This window comes from Podarcis raffonei, chromosome 3 (assembly GCF_027172205.1).
Source record: "Podarcis raffonei isolate rPodRaf1 chromosome 3, rPodRaf1.pri, whole genome shotgun sequence".
Taxonomy (NCBI): domain Eukaryota; kingdom Metazoa; phylum Chordata; class Lepidosauria; order Squamata; family Lacertidae; genus Podarcis; species Podarcis raffonei.
Genome location: NC_070604.1, coordinates 57,355,655 through 57,379,842, shown reverse-complemented (window position 1 = coordinate 57,379,842; position 24,188 = coordinate 57,355,655). Strand labels below are relative to the sequence as shown.

The 24,188-nt window shown below is 41.8% G+C and overlaps 1 protein-coding gene and 1 long non-coding RNA gene across 8 annotated transcripts in view; one reads left to right on the top strand and one right to left on the bottom strand.

Moving 5' to 3' along the window:
* Nucleotides 1-4,100: 4,100 nt before the first annotated feature.
* On the bottom strand, nucleotides 4,101-23,803 carry LOC128410491 (uncharacterized). The gene is made up of 3 exons (XR_008329528.1): nucleotides 23,521-23,803; nucleotides 5,553-5,785; nucleotides 4,101-4,373 (listed from the first exon to the last, which is right to left on the bottom strand). It is a non-coding gene; the product is annotated as an uncharacterized LOC128410491 (long non-coding RNA).
* Nucleotides 23,141-24,188, top strand: part of TBC1D32 (TBC1 domain family member 32) — a 66,189-nt gene continuing 65,141 nt past the window's right edge. For 3 of the 7 annotated variants that reach the window (XM_053381796.1, XM_053381797.1, XM_053381795.1), the window contains exon 1: nucleotides 23,143-23,392. The gene's annotated coding sequence lies outside the window, so the exon portion shown is untranslated. Of the gene's footprint in view, nucleotides 23,393-24,188 lie in introns of all 7 variants that reach the window. The other 4 variants (XR_008329527.1, XM_053381800.1, XR_008329526.1 and 1 more) reach the window with 2 other exon arrangements.

Sequence of the window (24,188 nt, the reverse complement as noted above, 5' to 3'; positions counted from 1 at the left end):
TTTGATCCAAATCAGCAAGGTTCAGCACTACCTTTCTAGAAAAGGAGGTGCCAGAACTCCCCATGAATGCCTCCTGGTTCTCTTATAATGGCAATGGTGCCCACCTGAGAAGAGCCAGAACTGAGTTTTGCTGAGTTCTTGCTGGGGGGAAAAAGGCCCTGGCAAGGTTTATATTATTAAATCCACCATTTATAAGGATCCTTGGTCAAATGGACTTCAGAATCACGTGAAGCGAAATTATTTTCATTCTTACATATGGATATTTAACCTATAAAATGATACCATGCTACTTAGAATTGTGTTACAAAAGTGTACAAAAAAATTGGACAGACAAGCACTTGCCATTTCATCATGTGTAGATTTGGGCCACAATCTAACCAAAGTTGATTATTTATGTGAGAAATAAATACAAGCTAAGTACCTTTAAATCCCATTGATTTCAATGACAGAGATTTAGGAAAGTGCTCAACTCTCTCTCTGAAATTGATGGGTTTAAAATTTACTTAATTGATGGGTTTAAAATTTACTTAATTTGGGTTGGATTATACCCTTTGTTTTTTAAAATAGCATGTCTGTTAATCGGCTTTAATATTACCAGGTTTAAATGATATAATGTAAAAAAATACCTCTCAACATTCATAGAGCTCTTTTTAATCCAGATATGGAACACTAATTTAAAAGCCTATTGTGAGCCTTTGAAAATTGTAGAACTAGCATTTAAATGTGGCAGTAAGCATTTTAACAAGATCAAAACATAAACTTGTGAAGTACAGCCGGGAATAACATTGAAAAATCCTTCTGGTTTCCATCTCAAATTACTGTTTACATGGATTTTCATTGAAGCCAACTCTGCATTTCGGCCTCTGGATTTAGGAGTGTGAGCAAACAAGACAGCATGTTTATTTATTGTTTACATCTATTAGTTGCTTCCCAACCAAGTCCCCCAAGCAGAGTACAATAGAAGCATCTAAAACAAACATCAAGACAGAACGCAAGTAGAGCAATCAAATGTCACAATAAAGCCCAGACCCAGCACAGAGAATACAAACATGTTATATCACCATACTCAGATTGCCAAAGGGCATAGGAGGAGCTAAGAACAATCTCAAAGGGCTAAGATTTTTTTAAAAAATATATAAGAAGACAGAACAATGTCAAAACTAGTAACATCTATCTTTAGATCAATCTTTATTATTATTATTATTATTATTATTATTATTATTATTTATACCCCTCCCTCCCCAGCCAAGGCTGGGCTCAGGGCGGCTAACAAGCAATAATAAAAACAAGTTGAAAAAATACAACTTAAAAACAAGATTAAAATACGATATTAAAACATTGAAATATTAAAATGCAGCCTCATCACAGGAGGAGAAAGGAAAAAAGAGGGGGAAGGAATCAAATTGACTCCATTCCAAAGGCCAGGCAGAACAACTCTGTCTTACAGGCCCTGCAAAAAGCCACTAAAAATAAAATAAACCCCCAAAGTTATTAAATATGTTGAAATATATTGCTAAGATGTTAAATGGCATGGGATAATAAAAATGTCTTTGCCTGGTGCTTGGAAAATATGTAGGTGCCAGTTAGGGCTCTCTCTGGAAAGAGTATTCTACAACCCAGGCGCCATGATGGAAAAGACTCTCTGCATCATAGCCACCATAAATTGTTGGGGCACTCAGAGAACCTCCATTGATCTTTTCCAAGTAGGTGCCTATGGCAGACCCTCCAAGTGTCCCTATTTTCCAGGGATGTGCCTGATTTAGAGAAGCTGTCCTGGTTTCTGATTTGATCCTGGAATGTCCCACTTTTCCTTAGGATGTCCCTATTTCCATTATAGAAATGTTGGAGGGCATGGAGTTATCCGACCCCTGAGCTGTCTGAAGGCAATCCTGTATACGGAAGTTCTTTTTAATGTTTAATGTTCTATTATGTTTTTATATATGTTGGAAGCTGCCCAGAGTGGTTGGGGCAACCTAGTAAGATGTGTGGGGTATAAATAGTAAAATTATCATTATGCAATGAGACATTTCTATTTTCATCAGAGAAATTACTGGATGGTATGTTATAAGAAGAGGTGTTCGTTTAGGTCCTACTGAGGTCCACAGCCATGCTGGGCTTTACAGCTCAAAACCAGCACTTTAAATTGGGCTTGGAAATGAATCAGAAACCAAGGGAGCCCAAACAGTCCTGATTAGAACTTTGGCTGTGTTATTCTGAACCAGCTGAAGTTTCTAGACCACCTTCAATGGCTGTCTTCAAAGGCACCAGTCCCATTCTCCCAGAGCCTCACCTGATTTAGATGCAAAGGAGAAGCAGAGTTGGATACTATCTGCATACTCATGGCATCCCTCAATCCATCGTTTTATTTGTATGCCACCTTTCCATAGTCAAAACCCTGCTCAAGGTGGCTTACAACATATAAAAAGTTCTGTAACTACAAACAATACAAAAGAAGTCATAAGCATCAAAAAGTAAAAAACCAAGAGGAGAAAAGTTTAGCATGCAAAGCTCCACCAGCACCACCGATTCCTTCAATATCATGAGGGAAGAACTGTGCCTTTAAAATCTGTCTTCCTTGTGGCTCTTAAGACCTTAAAGCTCTTAAGACAGCAGAAAATCTGTTGTTCTTGGAAAGTAGTCACCATAACCCATTGCTTCATAGCTGGCCTGTTTGTAATCCAGACACCTGCTGTCTGCTGGCAAAGTGAGGTCCGCTGGTTCCGTAGAGCTGGATGGTCCCTCGCTGGTCCAGCCCTCCCCAGCCCAAGAACTTCTTAAGAGAGTTTTCCCCTAAAGAGCCCTTAGGCATGTCTCTTCCCTGTTGAGTTGGGTGTTTATTTACATATCACAGTTTTAAAACCCTGCCTTTTTGACAAAGAGCCCACAAGGCAGTGTTATGTTTTAAAAATCAAGAACAAACATAGACACTCCCCCAGATATGTTTTTATCTGTGAAGGATGAACAACACAAAGAGAAGAAGAAAGACTCCTATCCAGCCACGACCACTGCAGGCTGGTATAGTGCCCGCAGAAGCTAAGGTTGTAGGTCCATAGCAGCCCATCCTGTTTTAGAACCCATGACCAACATAGCACAGCCACAAAGTGCAATTCAATTTGGAAGCAACTATTTTGGGAAGGCTGGTAGCATGGCTTATATGCGGGTGCAGCAAGCTGAATTTACTTCTTGGGGAACCTGATTTGCTGTTTCCATCCTACATGTCCCAAATCAGTGTGCAAGTTTTTGTGTTCTTCAAAACTCTTCATCAGGCTAGAATGTCAACAAAGCAAATCAGGTGTGTATCAGGTGTGTGTGTGTGTGTGTGTGTGTGGAGTAGAAGGGGAAAAGAAATGACTGGTGGTAAAGTTATGAGACTGTATATTGTAAGAATCCTAAGGTGGAATGTGCATGTGTTGTCACCACGTTACAATACCAATCTCTGCCCGATGCAGCCAGCTTGAAGACTTCTGTACTCATGTCCTCAGTGGCTACCCAGTTCAAAGGAATCATTGACTTATTTACTCCCCGCCTCTCTCTCCCTCCCTCCCTCTCTATTGGGGATGGATCAAACTGTCAGTTTTTGTTTTCTTAGTTTCTCATTGTTCCAATCTTAAATTCAGTTTTCTGCAACAATTCACGAGTTGTTGTTCTTGTTGTTTTAAAAATAAAAATCATGGAAATTCATCATTTTAATGTGAATTGCTCCAAATTTTGGTATGCCTAACATGCATGTTTGCAAAGCATTTCCCCCCTAATATGATGCATTTTATGTGTTATTTTATTAACATATGCATTTTAAAGCACACTAATCCTAGCTTATGCATTTATGTACATATTACTTGTCTGGAGGATTGCATTGCAAAATTCAGAGATGAGAGAATGTTGAGGGATGGGCTTTTTCTTTGCGTATGGTTTCATAAGGTACAAATTTGGTAGGATCGCCTTGAAATGTGAACTGAATTGAATTTCTCCTCCATTCCCATCCTGTGCTGAGGCCTACTGCCATATCACATTAAGTATCTTAAATATGTGGGGGGACCTTCAAATTACCTAGCACCAAATATATGAAAGCTTAGTAAACATATGTTTTTTTCCTGAGGCAGATTGCTACAAATCAGTTTATTTCAGTCCATGGTGTAAATGAAAAAGAACCACAGACATTTATTGTGTTCAATGGGGCTTTTTCCCGGGTAAGTGCATACAGGATTAAACCCCGCATATACAGTAAATATGAATGTGTTGTTTAAGTAGCATTGTGCGAACTCAGTTCTGACATTCTATTCTGCGTTCCTTGTAAGCTTTAATATGTCCCATATGTTTTGCTTTTTGGAGAGGAATGACAAAACCTGCAGTTTCACACCTGATCAGGAGCATTTCTGGAAGAGAAAAACAAATGGGGAAAAAGATTACTACAAATTTAAAAAGTGTACCCTAATATATTGACTTGTGCAAATTGCTGTAAAGTTTAGAAATAGCACATAACATTTAGATTTTTCTGTACTTACTCTGCCACCTAGTGTTTATGCAGTTAAAGTGTTTTTATATAGCATTCCCAATGATGCATTGCACAACAAACCCTTGTTTCCCTTGTTTCCCACTAGCATATACTTACCAAGGAACCATGTGGAACTTCCAGCCCTTGGGGAGGGGTTCAGCCTTCTTCGGTGCTGAGTTCTCATCATCAGCTAAAGATCCATCTATTTATCCAGGCCTTTGGAACATCCTGGTATCTATGCAAGGTTATTTGTATTATGCAACCTGCTGCTGGACTGTTTCTATGGTGTGCACCATTATTATTATTATTATTATTATTATTATTATTATTATTATTATTATTAAATTGCCCTATACCTGCAGGTCTCAGGGAGTTTCACAGGATAAAATCACAATATAAAAACACAGAATACGTAATCAAAATAAAAACAAGAACAACCCAATAGCCACCCGCAAAACACATTTTATAAAAATGCAGCAGCACATGTTTTACAAGTCCATCTTTAAAAAAAAGTGTGAGATGGCTCTTTAAAAGTATGTTTCAGACTTGAAAACTATTTAAATATTTTCTCCTACAGTATATGTTGCACAAACTGTACAATGTTTAGGACACCTGCGTGCCATTTAAAGAAACCAGCTCACATAAAGAAGAGATGCTGAACTACAATAATTAAAAAAGGCTTGACTTTTAGAGCGCTTTCATAGTGGGATGGCTCTAGACTTGGTCATGCTTAGAGTAGACCCACTGAAATGAACCGTACTTTAAGCATGTGTGAGTCTGGATCCAACCCATCTTTGCTACAAACTAAAATTACACTCCCTTTGTTTTCTATTACAGAAGAGGCTACACGTCCACTGAAATAAATAGGACTTGATTTCAAGATGCTCTAGGCATCTGGATCCAACCCATTTCACTTTACTATTATCACTGCTGGCCATCATTGCATTGAGGTAGGAAATGAACAAAAATGCAAGTGTCTCTTGTTAAGCAGCTTTAGATATTATATTGAATGCAAACCTTTATAGTGGTAGTGGATGTGTAGCATGGTAGTGATGCTCACCTGACCTTCAGCTGGTCATGTTGCTGCTGCTGACTGGGAAGAGGAGATCAGCATGGGGCAGATGCACCAGCGGCGCCAATCCGGCAGCCCCACAGTGCTTGTGCCCCACAGTGCCCTTGCCTTACCCCTTTTGCTTCTTGGTAAGCAGCAGCCGCAGCATGACAGATCAGCGGTAAGGTGAGTCCTGCCACTTTCTCACATCATCTGCCGCTGATTAGTAGACATTTTATGTTCTGCAAATTCATATGGGGAGAAAAAGCCTGTTACTAAGTATTATGTTATTGCTCCTTTTCAATGTTCAAGGCCTGTTTATAATTGTTTCTGAATACATTTAACAGTCCAGCAGTAATCGCTACACAACTGAAATTAATTCTGCTTTCAAAAATATATGTCAATCTCAGAAGAAGTTTGTCTGTGTCAATGATTACCCAAATATATGAAAAAGACTGATAATTACATTTTTATTGAAAAGGAAAATTCATGTTGTTAGCAGTGGATACATATTAAAATGATAAATTATGTCCCACTAGGGGGAGTTGCAACATAAAGAGATTTCGATCCATATTCTGGTATAGTATTATTAATGTGTGTGTGTGTGTGTGTGTGTATTGTAAGCTGTGATCTCCACAAACTGCATTTATTTTAGTTTTCAACTTCTGCTACTGCGTGGTTTGTACATTGAGGATAATGAAACAGGCCTATCTTACATGCATGTTTTGAAAGGCTGCTGTAAACATCAAGTTACAAAATGAAACAATTTGGGATTCCTGTCCGTAAAACCTACTTCCTGCACTGTTTGGTCTTATGGATAATGATTTTGCAGCCCTGATCACAATGAGTTCAGTCCAGAAATGTCTGTGTGCTAATCAACAATCAGACTAGCATACAAAATAGCATACAGTAAGACTTGTGTCCAAAAGAATGCTTATTAACCATCCTGTCAGCACATGGAGTTAAGCATGTGCAACAAGATTTTCCCTACTCTCCTCCCTGCCACCCCCACAATCTGTTTTGCCTCCCCCCCCCCCCGCCGCAAGCAAATTTGGGGAGGGTGCGGAGAGGCAAAGGAGTTGTGCAAGTGGGAATCCTTGCCAGGGCTGAATTTAGGTTTGATGAGGCCCTAAGCTACCTAAGGCCCTAAGGCAATGGGGCCCTTTATATGTCCAGCTGTCCTTTGTCAACAACAAATTGTAACAAATGGTTGCTGTTTCTTGTGTTGAATATATGGTAATTTATGGACCTAATAGGTATCTAGACATGTGCCATTTGCATACGTTGTCATGCAACCAGTCCATGCAGAATGTAGGCACCCTATATATAGAAATGAGCAAACCAGTGATATTTTAGGGAGCAGGCTAGCAGGCAGGGCCCATTACTTACGTCATAGGAGCCTATGCAACACAAAACACTATTGCTGTATGTCGGTTTTATTTGGTTTTTCTCTTATATCCAGTTTTCTTTCCCTTCAATTTTTTTTGGGGGCCCCAAGAGAGTGGGGCCCTAAGCTGTAGCTTGTTTAGCTTATACGTAAATCTGGCACTGATCCTTGCACTGGTCGAACAGTTGCTTAGTGCTGCTTTCAATACAAGGCTAAGGGTGCAATCCAACCCCTGGCTGCTGCCTAGGGAGAGGGGGTGCTTAATGGAGCAGTGGAACTACTGCCATGTTCACAGCCCTGCTGTGATCCCTGGCCAGGGTTGGAGGTGGTGGTTGTGGGGGGAGGCAAATCACTGTGCCAGCCTGGAGCTAGGGCAGTGATTAGGCTTGGATCAGGCCTAGTTTCAAGATTTGATGGCAGTTGGGGATCCAAGGATGTGGATCCAAGGGATTCTGGGCGGACTCAGTCTCTCACCCTTCCTGCCCTGGGACAACCTGTTTTGGGACTTTCATTTGGTTGCTGCCAGCAGTGACCTGATGTTGGGAAAGACTGAGGGCACAAGAAGAAGGGGACGACAGAGGACGAGATGGTTGGACAGCAGTCACGAAATTAAAAGACGCCTGCTCCTTGGGAGAAAGGCGATGGCAAACCTAGACAGCATCTTAAAAAGCAGAGACATCACCTTGCCAACAAAGGTCCGTATAGTTAAAGCCATGGTTTTCCTGGTAGTGATGTATGGAAGTGAGAGCTGGACCATAAAGAAGGCTGAGCGCCGAAGAATTGATGCTTTTGAATTGTGGTGCTGGAGGAGACTCTTGAGAGTCCCATGGACTGCAAGAAGATCAAATCTATCCATTCTTAAGGAAATCAGCCCTGAGTGCTCGCTGGAAGGACAGATCGTGAAGCTGAGGCTCCAATACTTTGGCCACCTCATGAGAAGAGAAGACTCCCTGGAAAAGACCCTGATGTTGGGAAAGATGGAGGGCACAAGAAGAAGGGGACGACAGAGGACGAGATGGTTGGACAGTGTTCTCGAAGCTACAAACATGAGTTTGACCAAACTGTGGGAGGCAGTGGAAGACAGGAGTGCCTGGCGTCCTCTGGTCCATGGGGTCACGAAGAGTCGGACACGACTAAACGACTAAACAACAACAGCAGTGATTTCAGCAGGCAGGAGGGGAAGCTCTACTGCTGGAGGATGCAAGGGATGGGTGGAGGAACGCCACCCAATTCAATACCACTTCCAAGCTCAGTGGAAAACATTGTGGCCGGTGGCCATTGAAACTCTTAACCTCCATGAGTTTGTCTAATCCTCTTTTAAAGCGACCCAGTTTAGTGGCCATCACTTTATCTCTTTGTCCTGAATTGTTCAACATTTAGATTCAATGAATGGCGCTAGGTTCTAACTTTATGAGAGAGGGAGAAAAACTTAGCTTTCTCCTCGCTGTGCATAATTTTATACAAATCTATCATGCCCCCCCCTGCCTTTTTTTCTAAAATAAAAAGCCCCAAGTGCTGTGACCTTTTCTCAAAGGAAAATTGAATGATGCATTTGCTATCTGAGCATCTCAGAACATCATCATATATTGCTGAGGGGATCAGAATAAAAAGTAAACAATTACTCCAACAGATTACCTACCAAGGAAATAACAGGATCATGAACAACTCTGAACCTGGATTTATAAAACAAAACATCCCATGAGATTCTTTTTTCAGTTAGTGTAATCTTTTGAAGCCACACTCTATAAACAAACTTCTGTTGAAAAAAGTGACAGATAAGGTGATCAATAGGGCATTTCTCTATCTTCTGTTCTTTGGATTTTTGTTGCTTGTGGTTTTTTTTAAAAAATCAAAGCAAATAATTAATCATTATTTGAAAATGTATCTAAATAGAAGCTGTGGAAAATAGTCTTTGACTCTAACTTTTTCAAAGGTTGTGAATGTCTATTATCATGAAATAAATCGTAGAAAATGTTATTTTTAAAGCTACTGGCAGTTTTTACACTTCAAATAATCCACTTTCGTTAAGAAAACAGAAACAACATTATCTGATAAAAACAAAGAATGCTGCCTTGAAAGCAGTACATTCTCCAGTGAGTAAGTATGCATTTACTTATAAAATACGTTTTAAAATTAAATTCTATTAAATGTAAAACATGTAAAAAAAGGCTTGTTCAAAATACTTACGTGATTTACATTAAACTAATCAGTGCAAAATGATATCTAGGAAGATAAAGCTTTTAATATGATGTATCTAAGCTACAAAGGATAGAATTTTGGAGCATGTAATTATAATACATAAAAAGTAAAGGTAAAGGATCCCTGGACAGTCAAGTCCAGTCAAAGGTGACTATGGATTGCAGCACTCACCTCGCTTTTCAGGCCAAGGGAGCTGGCATTTGTCCGTAGACAGCTTTCTGGGTCATGTGGCTAGCGTGACTAAACCGCTTCTGGTGCAACAGTACACCGTGACAGAAGCCAGAGTGCAAGGAAACACATTTTACCTTCCTGACGCAGCGGTACCTATTTATCTACTTGTGCTGGTATGCTTTTGAACTGCTAGGTTGGCAGAAGCTGGGACAGAGCAACGGGAGCTCACACCATTGCGCAGATTTGAACCGCCAACCTGCTGATCAGCAAGCCCAAGAGGCTCAGTGGTTTAAACCACAGTGCCACATGCGTCCCTGTATTTATAATATGCAGATATGATAACACCTGTGTGTGTGAATGTGTGTGTGTGTATATATCCATATATGCAAAGATAAAGCCAACAGTAGTATGCTTTCTTCATTTTCAGTTTTGTATGGCTTTAGAATTGCTGCTGGAGCTGGACAGTGGCCAAACCTATCGCTTTAGCCCTTCTGCACATGCGGAGACAGATCCTGAAGGGCAACTGTGTACTTATTTTATAGGCAATTTCATCTAATTGAATTTAGAAGCAGGATCTTACATGATTTCACATTGCGACTTTAACCAAGCAATCAATCTGGCTAATTTGAAAGTGTAGAGATACACAAATGGTTGGTTGACTGATGATCGAAGTTCACAATGAGATTATGATCGAGGTGGCAATAAATCATCATGCTACATTTTATTGCACACATACTGCCCTATAGGTAAACAAAGGAGAGATGTGTTCATTGATGGATAACAATGTGTTTTTTGTTTTGAAATCTAGAAGGTACCTGAGAACATCATCATCATGAAACAAGGAGTCAGGCAGCAAAGGCTTCAATCTAGACTTAGTCATACTTACAGTAGATCCACTGAAATCAATGAGACTTAAGTTAAAACCATTGGGTTGTATCCAGTCTCAGTCCTACTCAAATAGATGTACTGAAATTAATGGGCATGACTATTGTAAGCCCATTAATTTTTTTGGGTCTGTCTCAGTAAGAGTTAGTTGGACACAATGCACTGATTTGAGCGAGTCTGTTGTAAGCATGACTAAGTCTGGACTCAACTCATAATACCTACTGAGTTTCAGAACAGTCACCATTCTAAAATACTACTACTATTATTATTATTATTATTATTATTATTTATTCATTTTTTTATCTTGTCCTTCATCTGAAGATCACAGAGCAGTTCACGACATAAAAATACAATATTGGGGGGGGGGGAATACGTAACAGGAAAATAAATAAAAACAAAACTCATTAACCCTTCTCCCACAAACACATTTAAAAGGCCATATGGTATATTCAGCCAAGGGCCTGGTTACCCATCCTTATCTGGGTTAGATACTATGTGTTGTTCCTCTGAAAAGGCTGAATCCAATTCTAAGTTTCTATGCAGTATCCAGTGATGACTCTGTGCGAACAGACTCTGTGCATTTCCATTTGCGCAAACTGGACCATCTGATTTCTGCTGATCCCAATGCAGCACCGTGTGTCTCCCAAGAGCTTCTCCTGAGGGTTGTGGGACCCTCTGGAACAGAATGGGATAAGGCACAGAGAATATGACAGACAGGTGCTTAGGGCTGATGGAGCAAGGTTGAGAAAGGCTAGAAGAGGGGGCTGCCATTGCTGGTGGTGGGATGGGTGAAAATGGAGGACCAGACAATGGGCATGCAGAAGCACTTCTGCTAGTGCAAGCCACCACTGGATGCAACCCTCCTGCTTTCAACCTGAAAGCCACTGTGTAGTTGAATGACACTTCAAGACCCATTGTTCTGGTTTTCATTTTTTTTAAAAATGCTGCAGAAACCAGGAATGGAACATAACAAATATACTACTATAGGTCAGGACTGGGGAACCATTCTTGGCCCAAGGGCTGCACACTCATCTGGGAGCCAGTTGCCAGGGGTGGGTGGGGCTTGCGGTAAAAGGCAAAGCAACAATGTAAATTTTAGACTTGTTTCTACAGACATTTGCACACCCTTCTGCATCCAGGCAAGTAAAAAGCATTACCAGAATTCAAGCACACATTCTAACCAGGGAAAACCCGAAGAGGGTGCAAAGCAGGCCTGGTGACGGATGCAACCTTAGGAGAGGGAATGTGGCTGGGGAGAGGGTGAAGCTTGGGAGACTCCCAGTGACAAGACTGAGAGAAATGGAGGTCTGTGTTTGGTCCCCGTGCTTGAGGTTTCCCCTCCCCTGCTGTAGGGCATATACAGAACTATGGAAAGTTGTGCAATAGTCATCTAGCTCTTCCTGAGTTTCAGTGCTTAATTGTGAAGTCCAAATGACACCGAAAGCTTACATTCTTTACCTTCAGTGTTTTCCCAAGCCTACACGAACAGATGTTAGAAACGATGAATAAAGCGTGACTTCACAATTGCTTAGTTTCTCTGTCCTATTTCTCTTGGTATTCTGCGCCTTATGGACGCATCTGTTACTCTGATTTCATGCTTCCATTTGTTCTCTCTCACTTCTTCAGACTGTTGGGCAACAACCACAGTTACATTTGGGAAATGGCTCTGTGATGTGGTTTCCAAAACTCGGCTCAGCATTTCTCCACCAGCTTGACAGATCTATCCGCCGAGGCTGAGCTAAACACTATTGCCAGTCAATGGTAATTGTGTGTCTAATACAGAACACGGAACTTGGATGATCAGCAATTTCAAAACAGATTCCAAGGATTCTGCATTCTTGCTGTCCTCTGGGTCTCTCCCCCCCCCCCCCCCGCAACAAAAAATTATAAATAAACAGCACTTGCAGTATTGGATTAGTAAACAGACTGCTTTCCCATTTAAAATGAGATTTATTTCACAGCAACCACCACCATGCTTTTCTCCCCATTTAATAGGAAACAAACATCTGCCAGATTCAATTTGTTTTAGTCCTTTGAAATGGGCATAGCTTAATAATTTAAAAGTACTGAGGATGAGAGAATGGGCCTGCTGTCAAACTCTTAAGTTCAGGCAGTGAATCTCTCTAGAGTAAATGGATCAATTCCAACCTCTGATAAATGCGCACAAAACAATGGCCATTTAAAACTAATATCACAAATATGTTTCTTAGACACATGAATCTTAGTATTTTGGAGATTAGAAACAAAGAGTCTGGGACTTCTTGTAAATGCACAACCCCCCTAATGATGCAAGATTTACTAGCCGCTCTGTTTAATCTAACTAACAAAATTCCTATCCTAGCCATATATGATTTAAACTTTCTGATTGGCAGTAATTTCTAGAATGCATATTCAGGATAATTTACTAAGGATTAGCATCCTTTAGCCACCTTGTTACAGCTTCATCCACTAGCTGTACATCTTGTTGGAACATTTTTTTCTTTTCTCTCCTGTGATTTTCAGTAGTTTTTATTACCCCCTCCCCCCCTTTGCAGGATTTAAAAACCTCTGTTTCTGTTTAAAAGCACTCATCGAAAAAGCACTGCAGGCTGCATGACACATGCTGTCAAATGTGGAGAATGTCAGTCATTTATTTTTCGGTTTTTAAAAGCCACCAAATAACATGATTCAATGTGGCTCCTTTGTTCTCTCACAATGCAGTATTTCATGCTTGAATGAAAAGTACAGATGTATTTTAGTGGTCCTGGTTGAGATATATATGGAGCCATTAGCAAGACATCCATTGACTTGGACATGCAAACTTCTACAGCAGCATTCAATCTAAAAGGTCATTGTGCTATGAGTTGATTTCCTGCTTGCCTTCTAAGAGTTGAATTTGTCTCCAATAACACTTGAAAAAGGGCTACGTTCTGGTTCACATCCCTGCTCTTAGGATCCAAAGACATTAATAGAAGGAGTCGTCTTCTACACTACTCAGTCAGACCCATTTTCCTTCAAGACTTGGCATCTGCACCATCTGGTTTTCATGCATTTGTCTCAGCCATTCCTTTTGTAGGCAGCTTGCATGCCCTGGGCTCATACCCTGAAACATTTCTCTGATGAAAATAGGGATGTCCCATTCCATAATGATGATTCTACTATTTATACCCCACACATCTTACTGGGCTGCAACATATATATAAACACAATAAAACAGTAAAAAGAACTTCCGTATACAGGATTGCCTTCAGGTGGCTCGGGGGTCAGATAACTCCATACCCTCCCACATTTCTCCAGTGAAAATAGGGACATCCTAAGGAAAAGCGGGACATTTTGGGATCAAATCAGAAACCAGGACAGCTTTTCTAAATCAAGGAAGTCCCTGGAAAATAGGGACACTTGGAGGGCCTGTGAGCTTAATACTAGGCAAAGCCCTTCCCTGGCTGCCTATTAGGAAAGGGATAGCTAGCTATGTCACATGAGCAGATACACAGAAGGTGACATTGAGAGAAGAGCTTGAAGCAAAGTTGATGAGCGCCCTAGACATTGTCCCAAGATTACTTACTTGGGATAAAACTGGGAAAGGGACATGGGGTGGCTACTTGTAAGATAGCAGGAAAAGGATAAAAGGCAGTGAAAGCAGAGGCAAGGAAAAGCTGAGATGGGAATCAGAGAAACCGGAAGGGATGCTCACCAATCTCTACCTTCCATCAAATGAAGGATGAGCCAAAAGCTACCATCTTTCCCGACTTTGGTATACGTTCACACAGTAACATTATTGTTAATGTTCAGCTGTGGAATGTGCTCCCACAAGAGGTAGCAATGGCCATCGGTGTGGATGGCTTAAAAAGTTGAGTAGACAATTTCATGGAGGGTAGGTATGCTAGCCATGATGGCTGTGTTCTGTGTCCACTAGTCTGCCTCTAAATACTAGTCGCTGGAAATTACAGAGGGAGGGACAGGAAGCTGTGGCACTTAGGTTCTGCTTGCAGACTTCCTGTGGAGGGTATGGCTGGCCAGTCAGGAATGAAGCAGTTGAATATGAGGTGTAATGGCCAACTACCAAACAATGCAGCCCCTTTTTTCTGACTTTGCTTTTGCTTTCTTTACCACCTGCTGCCATCAATTGCTGAACCTGTCTCCCCTGGGCTAAATAAGACCCAAGTTAGAGGCGGGATATCTGTCTATCATTCCGCCCCAGCCCTGTCAGTCACAGGTAGTATCCATCCACCAGAGATACACAGCAACATTTTGTTGCAAGGTCCCAGTTGTGAAATAGCTAACACAGTTAACTTTCATTGTTTTATACTGTACTTAAAGTGCTCTACAACCTGAACTTTCATTCTTTTTTTGCTAATATTATCCTAAGAGACGGACCATACCAAATCCAGTTTTAAAGATGACAATCTGATGTTGAGAGAGAAAATGAACGAACCATCAAAAAAAGTTAGGCAAGGTCTCTATCCAAGTTTGCAGACAAAACTCTCTTCGGAAAACCTAAAGGGTTTCAGTCAAGTCAGCCAAGAATTATTCGAAAGGTATAAGTTACAGGTAAATTGTTCTCCAGAGATGTATCATGAATGTGTCTGGGAGCAAAGCTCATATATGTAAGATCTGTGCCAATAAAAAGTAACATCAGAAGAGGATGTGAGCTGGCTGTGAGCCCAGGACAACATTCCACTCCCAATGAAACATTGACTTTTGAATTAGGTTCCCTCACAGTGGGGGACTAAGAATGCAGACACACTGACTGTGATTGAACCAGAACAAAACTGGATTAATGGCAGCCTGCAGATGGGTGGGCATGATCTTCTTCTGGAGTCTTCCCAAGTCCAAGTTGCAGACTAACAAAAGTGTGATAAACCTGGTTCAGGCTGAATTTTAATGGATAAGGTTAAACCAGTATGGGGGTGAATTGACTCTTACATGCTAAATGGAGGTTTATACTATAATACTGGGACCAGCAATTTTTGGCTCCTCCTTTCTTTGAACTCTTTTCATTCCAGCCAATCATCCTATGAAGTACTGCTCTTGAATTTGTATTTCCCCTCCTCCCTTCTAATCTCTTTAACTTTTGTGTTGTGTATTTTAGATTGCAAGCCTGGTGGCAGGGACTATCTTATTGTTGATCTTTGTAATCCATTCTGGGAGCTGGTTTTGACTGAAGAGCTTTAGACCGACAAATAAATAATATTGCAGAGTTCTTCACTGCCATGACTAGTGCTATGAGGCCAGGTGAAACCAATGTATAATTCCCGAGGCAATATGATAAATTCAAACCACCATTGGTGTGCATGCACCAACATTTGGACAGCAGCCAAGCTTTTTTTTTTGAATGCTCACTGTGAAAGCTAAAAAAGCAACCACAAACCAATTATGAAAATCTGGTTGGAATTTGCCCCTCAAGAATAATGGGATAAATTTCTAAGGATGTTTGTCAAAGTTTTCCTTCCTCTGGGAATGAGGCTTCTAGTTTTCTGCTTCATTTTCAGGTTGCTTCCATATTTTGGTGAGTTTGGGGTTTTCAGTTTACCTTTTCGTGAGGTGGCCAAAAGGTGATCCCTCCGCACTTCCAAGGAAAAAAATGTATTCCGCACTCTGCAGTCTTCTTGTATTTCCTCATCTGAAAAAGCCCCCTGGGAGGAATTACCTCACAATGTTTCCCCCTGGGCTTTCAATGGAGTACAGGCACACAGGAAGGCTGCAGAGTGCAGAGCACCGGGGAGATCCTTTGTAGAATGAAAGAAAGGGCACTCACAAACACTTCTTGGTCACCTCAAAAGTACGTATAGTAAGCCTGTACCCCAGACATGAGAATTTCAATGAATTATTATTTTTATTTTTAAAATGCATTTTCTTTTTTCATTATTTGGATTATGGTTTTTTAAAATAAAACAAAAAACAAACAAACCCCACAACCCAGTGGAAACACAAAAAGCAAGAGAATAATGGCATATTTAAATTATCAATGTCCATGTCTAAAATTAGCTTGTATAGTCATGTATGACAACGAAAACTGATTGGATCTAAACTGAAGAGTAAGAAATGCTGGTAAACCTTGGAGAGGGACTGTAGCTCAGTGGAAGAGCACATGGTTTGTCATGCAGAAGGTTGCAGGTTCAATCCCAGGCAATTCCAGTTAAAAGTACCAAGAGCAAAACTCTTGACACCCTGATTAGCTGCTGCTACTCAAGTGTAGGCCAGGGGTAGCCAAGGTGGTCCCCTCCAGATGTTGTTGGAACCCAAATTTCATCATTCCCAAGCAGCTTCAGGTCAGGGATGATGGGAGTTGTGCTCCAACATCTGGAAGGCACAATACTGGCTATCTGTGTTGTAGACACAATAGACTCTAACTTGATATGAGTAAAATTCCTGTTTGATAATAGGGAGAGGAAGCAAGATTAGTGTTCACCAGACTATTTCAGATCTAACAACTTTAATTCACTGCACCCTTAACATGATTTTTTATCCATAACCTGGAGGGCTAGAAAAAAATGGTGTGCCTAGGTGGTATATTACCTAGGCATGGAAAGAGAATTGGCAATCAATTTCTTGTGGTTGGCAACCCTACATACAAGAACAAAAAAAGAGTTGTTCTTGCTTTAGCAAGTACTCAGTAGCATATTATTTCCATAGCTCTAATACCATTGCTGTTTCTCAATGAAATAGCATATTAAATTTCAGCTTTTAGGAATACATTTGGCAACAGTCTAATTGCAAAAAAATTGAATCAGCAGATGTGCTTAAACTTATTTGAGAAAGAAGCTATCTTCATTAACTCTCCTCAAACTATCACCTGAATTGGAGAGTAGTCGCTTACACTGGGAAATAGATGGAAGTTTAATTGCCTTCTAATGAAAATGGCCTTTTAAAAATGCGTATAGAATTATGGTGGTCAGATTTAGTGCAAGGCAGTTGGTTTTAATAGAGTGCAATCATATGAATGTTTACTTTATTTAGAAGCAAGACTCACTTTGCTTAGTGGGATGTACTCTCATGGAAGGACAGCATGAAAAGGATAATCCAGGCAGTTGGAAATTTAGTCCCTGTGCTGAATATCTGGGCATATTGTCTTCCTATCTCTGTCTTGCTATCTAGGCATATTGAATCTGACAACAATTATGAAGAAACAGAGATCAATAGTTTTGAGTGCAAAAACATAGCTGAGCACGCTAGATCATCCAAAAAGTGAGATTTAAGAATAAACGGTCAAGGTCTCATTATGCTTCACAGGTCTTACTAACATTGTACCTTGAAAGTCCTCTGACTGAGTTGCATCCTGGAAAAAATATTCCATGTGAAAAGGCCAATTCTGAGGCTTTGCTAACATGGTACTGTTTTAGTGACAGGTAGGTAGCCATGTTTGTCTGCCATAGTCAAAACAAACAAACAAACAAAATTCCTTCCAGTAGCACTTTAAGAGACCAACTAAGTTTGTTATTGGTATGAGCTTTCGTGTGTGCATGCACATGAAAGCTCATACCAATAACAAACTTAGTTGGTCTCTAAGGTGCTACTGGAAGGAATTTTTTTATTATGGCAATGTTTGTCATCGCAGTGGTCGAGGTTTTGCTTGTGTGCCATTAAAACAAAAACCAAAAACTAGAAAAGCAGATGTATGCAACTGTGTTTTGTCATTTTATAGATTGCAAATTGCACAAATTAACACAGATTTGTAAATAACCTGATTTTGTAAATAACCATTGTCAGGGAACTGCCATCAGCTCAGAGGCGAGAGGTGGAAGAGCAGTTGTGTTACAGGGAGCCTCCGGAGATCTTGCGAAGCAGTTCTTCCTCTGGCGAGGAGGGAAGCCTCCAGTGGGGAAGGGATGCAGAGATCAGAAGATGCTAGGGAGAGCCTCAACACCGAGCCTGAGCAAAACGGAGGGGAGGCAAGTCCCCCTTTGCCAATGCCCACTCTGCGCAGTAGGTTTGCGAGCAGAGAGGGGAGGAGAAGGATGGGGGTCAAAAGACTGGTATGCTGGGGAAGGTATAAGGACCGCCCACTCCCAGATTCTGCTAGCGACTGAGCAGACATGGACTTCCGACGCTCTGCATTGTAAATAGTTTTGTACAGATAATAAAGCCTGGAAAAGACAGGTTGGAGTCTTGCCTGTTTGCTCTTGGGCAACCACACCAGCACATAACAACCATGAATCAGATAGAACATATCCCCTCTTTTTATTGTTTGCAAGAAAGATTTGGGTAAGGCAGCACTGAGAAAACAATTTATTACCTTGGCCAAACAGGGAAAAATAAGGATCAAAAGCAGGCTAGTCAACGCTCGTTTCATTTTAGTGTTTGCTTCCCTTAGTAGCACAACCGAAACCTTGCAAATTAAACCTCACATGGTGTCCACACATATTCTTGGGTATTTTCAAATTCAGCTCAGTTGTGCCTCCTGGAAAAGTGGTATGGAAGATAACACTATGCAACAATGTTGGATTCTTGCAGGTTCGATACCCATATGGGACAGCTGCATATTCCTGCATTGCAGGGGTTTGGACTACAGATAATCAGAGTCCCTCCCAACTCTACCATTCTATGAAACTTAATCATGTTATTTCTCTTTATATAGAATATGGTGACAAATGGTGTGTTATAAAATGAAGCCATCTGTTTAAAATTCAAATTTGAAAAAACACTATATGGGATATGGTGTTCAAGAATGGTATTGTCTCTAGATCTTTGGTTAATATATTTCTTTGTAATGAGAGTATTTGTTGTGTTCTGCTCTTCCTTTAGTAAATGTTAAAGAAAAACAACAATTTGCCACCTTTTGTTTATAGCTCTTTTGACATACAATGTAGACATCTGTTAAGTTGATGAAAATCAGTGACTTGGTATTATATTGAGTTATATGCAATCAAATATCTGAGTTATATGCAATCTAATACCCAACAACACCATAAGGTACATAAATGGAAGACTAATGAATGAAATACAGCAGCAATATAATTATTCAATGATTTAGTAGGAAACTTGCAAAATGAAAGAGGCACACACAGCATCTCATTAAAAGTTAGAGATGTGGAATAAAGAGGTCCAGGAAACTCCCAATATAGCTAAAACCATGCGTAGGCAAACTAAGGCCCAGGGGCCAGATTCAGCCCCATCGCCTTCTAAATCCAGCCCACAGGTGGTCCTGGAATCAGCGTGTTTTTACATGAGTAGAATGTGTCCTATTATTTAAAACGCATCTCTGGGTTATTTGTGGGGCATAGAAATTTGTTATTTATTCCCCCCCCCAAAAAAATAGTCCGGCCCCCCACAAGGTCTGAGGGATAGTGGACTGGCCCCCTGCTGAAAAAGTTTGCTGACCCCTGGCTAAAATGATAGTCCACTTAAACCAGGCAAAGTTTTACCTATTCAGTGACGGCATCATTTTTCTCTGCCTCTGTTTGGATGACAAACTGAGCAATCACCATAAAGACACAATACTCAGTCATGCTCACATCTGTCGGTACACTCTGCATTAAAGAGGGTATAAAATATTGAACCTCAGTCGTCAAAAAGTGAATTGCTGAGGCCTCCACAAAGCTAAGGCACTTCAAATCCTTGAGATGTGCTCCCCCCACCCCCAATCAGATGGAAGGTACAGCACATCCTTTGTATGTAGAAGGTCCAAGGTTCAACCCGACATATCTTTTTTTTAAAGGACTACCGTATTTTTTGCACCATAACACTCCCTTTTTTCCTCCTAAAAAGTAAGGGGAAATGTCTGTGCGTGTTATGGAGGAAATGCCTACGGGTGGCATGCCTACGGATTTTCCTCCTCTAAAAACTACGTGCGTGTTATGGTCAGGTGCGTGTTATAGAGCGAAAAATACGGTAAGTAGCAGGTGATGGGAAACTTTGCTTGGAGGCCCTTGAAAGCTATTGTCCACCAAAGTAAATAATATTGGAGACATAGTTGAACTCAGCTTCATATACACCTTTATGTTCAGAAAGATTTGACATACAGAAGAGTCCACTTGAATAGGATATACCAATATTACCACTATGTTGCAGCCACAATGATAAGCACTGAAAATACTTTAAGCCTATTTGGGGTACAAAATAACTAGAACATCTTTATAAATATTCTTAAAAGTGATATAGCCTTTGCACAACGCTTAGCTATGTATAATACATGCTCTACATCATAATTCTCTATGATGTGTATTAATTGTAATGCATCTCTATATTATTTAGAACAGCCAGCTGCTGAAAAGTGTTCCATCTATTAATATGTATGATGCAGCATTACTCTGACACATTTCTAGCGATCATTTATAAGAAGGAAAGAATCTCCTTCAGGATTAACTATGGCGTGTGTGTTTAACATTTCAAGATCATTGCACTGCATTGCAAATGTGTCTTTGAAGGGTTTTTTAAAACCCAGCTGAAATGTCTTCATTGCAAAAAGTTTTGATTACTTAAAAATAAAAGTAATCAAAAAACTTTTTGCAGCAGGCATTTTCAAGTGGTGGTAAAATTCACACTTTTTTTAGTTGTGGTGGTAGATAGCTACTTTCTTGATGTGGATAAGCTACTTGATCCCTTCCCTGTTTGCAAAGGGAAGGCAGGGGATCCATATGGCTAAATGAATTTGTTGCTACTGTCTTCTTGCTGGAAAACTGGAACTCAAGACAGAGCAGATCACATAAAAGAGGGTCCTCGGTACTTCCACTGCTCCAGTATTGACAGGGCTACAACTTCCATCAGGCTCATTCAGCATGGCCAGTAAAGAGGGGTGATGGGAATTGTAGTTAAAAAACACCAGGAGGGTACATTAGCTCATAGCTGTCAACCGTCCCTTATTTGGCGGGAAAGTCCCTTATCCTAGCGCCGTTTCCGTTGCTGTCCCTTATTGATGATGTCCCTTAAATTTCCCGGGTTTCAAAGGAAGCAGCTCCTCTCACTCCCTCCCTGCTGGCCAGGGAGGAGGGAGGCTCCAACTGTGCTGCTTGGCTGCGTTGCTCACCCAATAAGGAGTCTAAGAACGACTGGGGGGTGGAGCTTGCATGCTTTGTGCCGATCAAATCGGCCGCGTTGCCTGGGGACTCGCCTTTGCTCAGCGCTTCCCAGCGGAGAGTTGACGGTGGTTTTCCTTGCTGCATCCCCTTTGCCGGGTTGCTGCGCTGTGGGAACCACCGCTTGAGGCTTCATTTGGCTGCTGGTTGACTAAAATCCCTTATTTTGGCTGCTGGTCCCTTATTTTCAAATCTGTAAGTTGACAGCTATGCATTAGCTACCCCTGCAGTAGATAGTATTTGGAACTATCTTCCATATGTTTTGGAAAACTTGTGCAAAATACGCTGCTTTCGATTTCATGCCACAGGGCACCTTCAATTTCTTTAGTTCCTAATACTGTATCATACTTGGGCAACACCAATTTTTGCTTTGATGATAGGTATCTTCAGTCTCACAAAAGGCAAGGCCAAGATAAGCCACTCTCTTTTTAGCTCTATAAAAGGTCTGCAAGCATTCAAGCCCCTTGAATTCTTCTTCAAGCCAGCGTTCAGAGCCAAGAGACCATGTTGCATCTCTTTCACAAAAATGTATTATTTTAATACTTTTTACAAATTGCAGTGATCTTCTGGGTCACAGAAAGCTGTACTCATGGAGCAGCAGCACTTTCAAGCTATGCTCCAGGAAACCTTGAAATGCCTGGGAAGCTTATCAGGAATGCCTCAATGAAAAGATAATGGTGGAAAATGTCCCTGAAAGGAAGCTTGGTTAGCCATCCAATTGCTGACCCTCCTGTGCAATCTGCAAGACTTCTACTGGCTGCATTCTACAACAAATTGTGGGAGCAGGTGGCGCTGTGGTCTAAATCACTGAGCCTCTTGGGCATGCTGATCGGAAGGTCAGTGGTTCAAATCTCCGTGCATAGCTGTCAACGTTTCCCTTTCTTAAAGGGAAATTCCCTTATTCCAAATAGGATTCCTGGCAAGCAAAGGGAAAAGTTGACAGCTATGTCCCCGTGATGGGGTGAGCTCCTGTTGCTTTGTCTCAGCTTCTGCCAACCTAGCAGTGGCAAAAGCATACCAGTACAAATAGATAAATAGGTACCACTGTGGTGGGAAGGTAAACGACGTTTCCATGTGCTCTGGCGCTCGTCATGGTCATCCGTGCACCAGTAGTGGTTTAGCCATGCTGGCCAGATGACCCGGAAAGCAGTCTGTGGACAAACACCGGCTCCCTTGACCTGAAGCAAGATAAGCGCCGCACCCCATAGTTGCCTTTGACTGGATTTAATCATCCAGGGCATAAGGCAGCCCATTGCTTCCCAAAGTGTGTTGTATTGCTCCCTGGGGGGCAGTGTGATCACCTAGGGGGGCACTAAGGCAAGGGGGTGGCAGAAGGGCACTAGAGGTGTAAATGATGATCACAGGCTCAAGTTAATCAATTTTGTTGAATTAATTAAACTAGTTTTAATTGGATTTTGAATGAATTATTACTGTTTTGAATTTGTCATCCTCTTCCTCAGCTGGTTGTGCAAACCAGTTCTAAATAATGCTTTGTATAGAGCAGGGGTCCCTTGGGGTGACTTTATGCAACCAGGGGCGGGGCTGGAAAAGTTAGGGAACATGGAGGTAGACTGTGGTTTGAAACAATCGTTCAGGGGCACGCAATCTGGGGTTCCCCCCCTAACCTAGCCTATCCTTTTAAGTCAGACCGCATGCACTCAATTTAATGGGGCTTCCTCTTGGACTAGCGAGCATAGGATCGCAGCCTCAACAAACAACATTTACTGTACACTGTCCGGAGAGCTTGTCAACGGGCGGTGGAAACATGCAGCCAGCAAGTCAATACACATATAATATGGAGCAGCTATGCAATACGATCTGTGCCACGTTGATTTCAATGCAAACGGGATCTTCAAGCCTTTGCACCCCGCCTTGTGGGCGGAGAGCCCCTTATTGGAATAATCAAGCGCGCTTGGGATTCTCACTTGCTCGCCCCGCCCCTTTCCCGGCAACCTCCGCGCGGCGCATCTCTCCCCGGCGCCGTTGCTAGGGACGTCCGTGCGGCGAGCGAGGCTGCGGCGGGCGGTTGCTAAGGGCCGCGCCCGGGGGAGAAGTTGAGGGTTTGTGTAGCAGCTGGAAGGCGAATCCCACCCTCGCTCTTTCTCCCGGAGCGGAGGGCGTCGCTCCGAAGGCTCCTTCCCGGGAGAGCGCCCCAGTTCCTTTTCTAGTCCCCTCGGCGGCCGAGGGCAGAGAGCGCCCTCCTCTCGCCCAAGGTAAGCGCTCTCGCTGCGCCTCCCCATCCCGCGCAGCCTGAAGCTGCCATCCTCCCGTGAGGCGCGCTTCTTGGGCAGTTGAGCTCCCCCGGGATTGGCAGCGCAGGGTCGCGGGCGGGCACACCTACCGGGCTCTTTCCACGCTGGTCTCTCCTCGCTCTTGTCCCACCGCCCACGGCTATGCTCTCTCTGCCGCCCCGTGACTCATTTCGGTGCCATTTGCGCAAAGTAGGAGTTTGCGCTGCGGGTGACGCTTTGAACGCGGTGGAAGGGAACCTGATAAACTGCTGCGGACCAAGTTGCTGTGAAAAGCTGTTGAAACTCTTCTGTTGAACCTGGCTCTCCCATGTCAGCTGGCCACTCTGCTGTCTCGAAAAATCAACGCTCAGGTTTCAAGCTACCCATGTTGTATTGCCATTTGCAATGCACCTTTCTTCCTGCCTTTCTGCCCCATTACGGAACCTTCCAGCTCTTGGTTTCCCCACCCAAACATAGAATATGTAAGGGCAGGTAGTTGATGGTTTTCAATTCACAGCTAAAACCCATTGAAATGGGTGGAATCTTAAGTACACAGTAAACTTTTTAATTGCATAATTCTCAGTGCTGGATTTACATATAAGCTAAACAAGCTATAGCTTAGGCTCTCTTGGGGGCCTCAAAAAAATTAAAGGGAAAAAAACCCTCAATGTACAGTTCCAAAATAAAAGATTAAAAAAATAAAAATAAAACCTACGTACAGCAGCAGTGTTTGGTGCTAAGATGTAAGTAATGGCCTGCTATCCTGTTGCCTAAAATA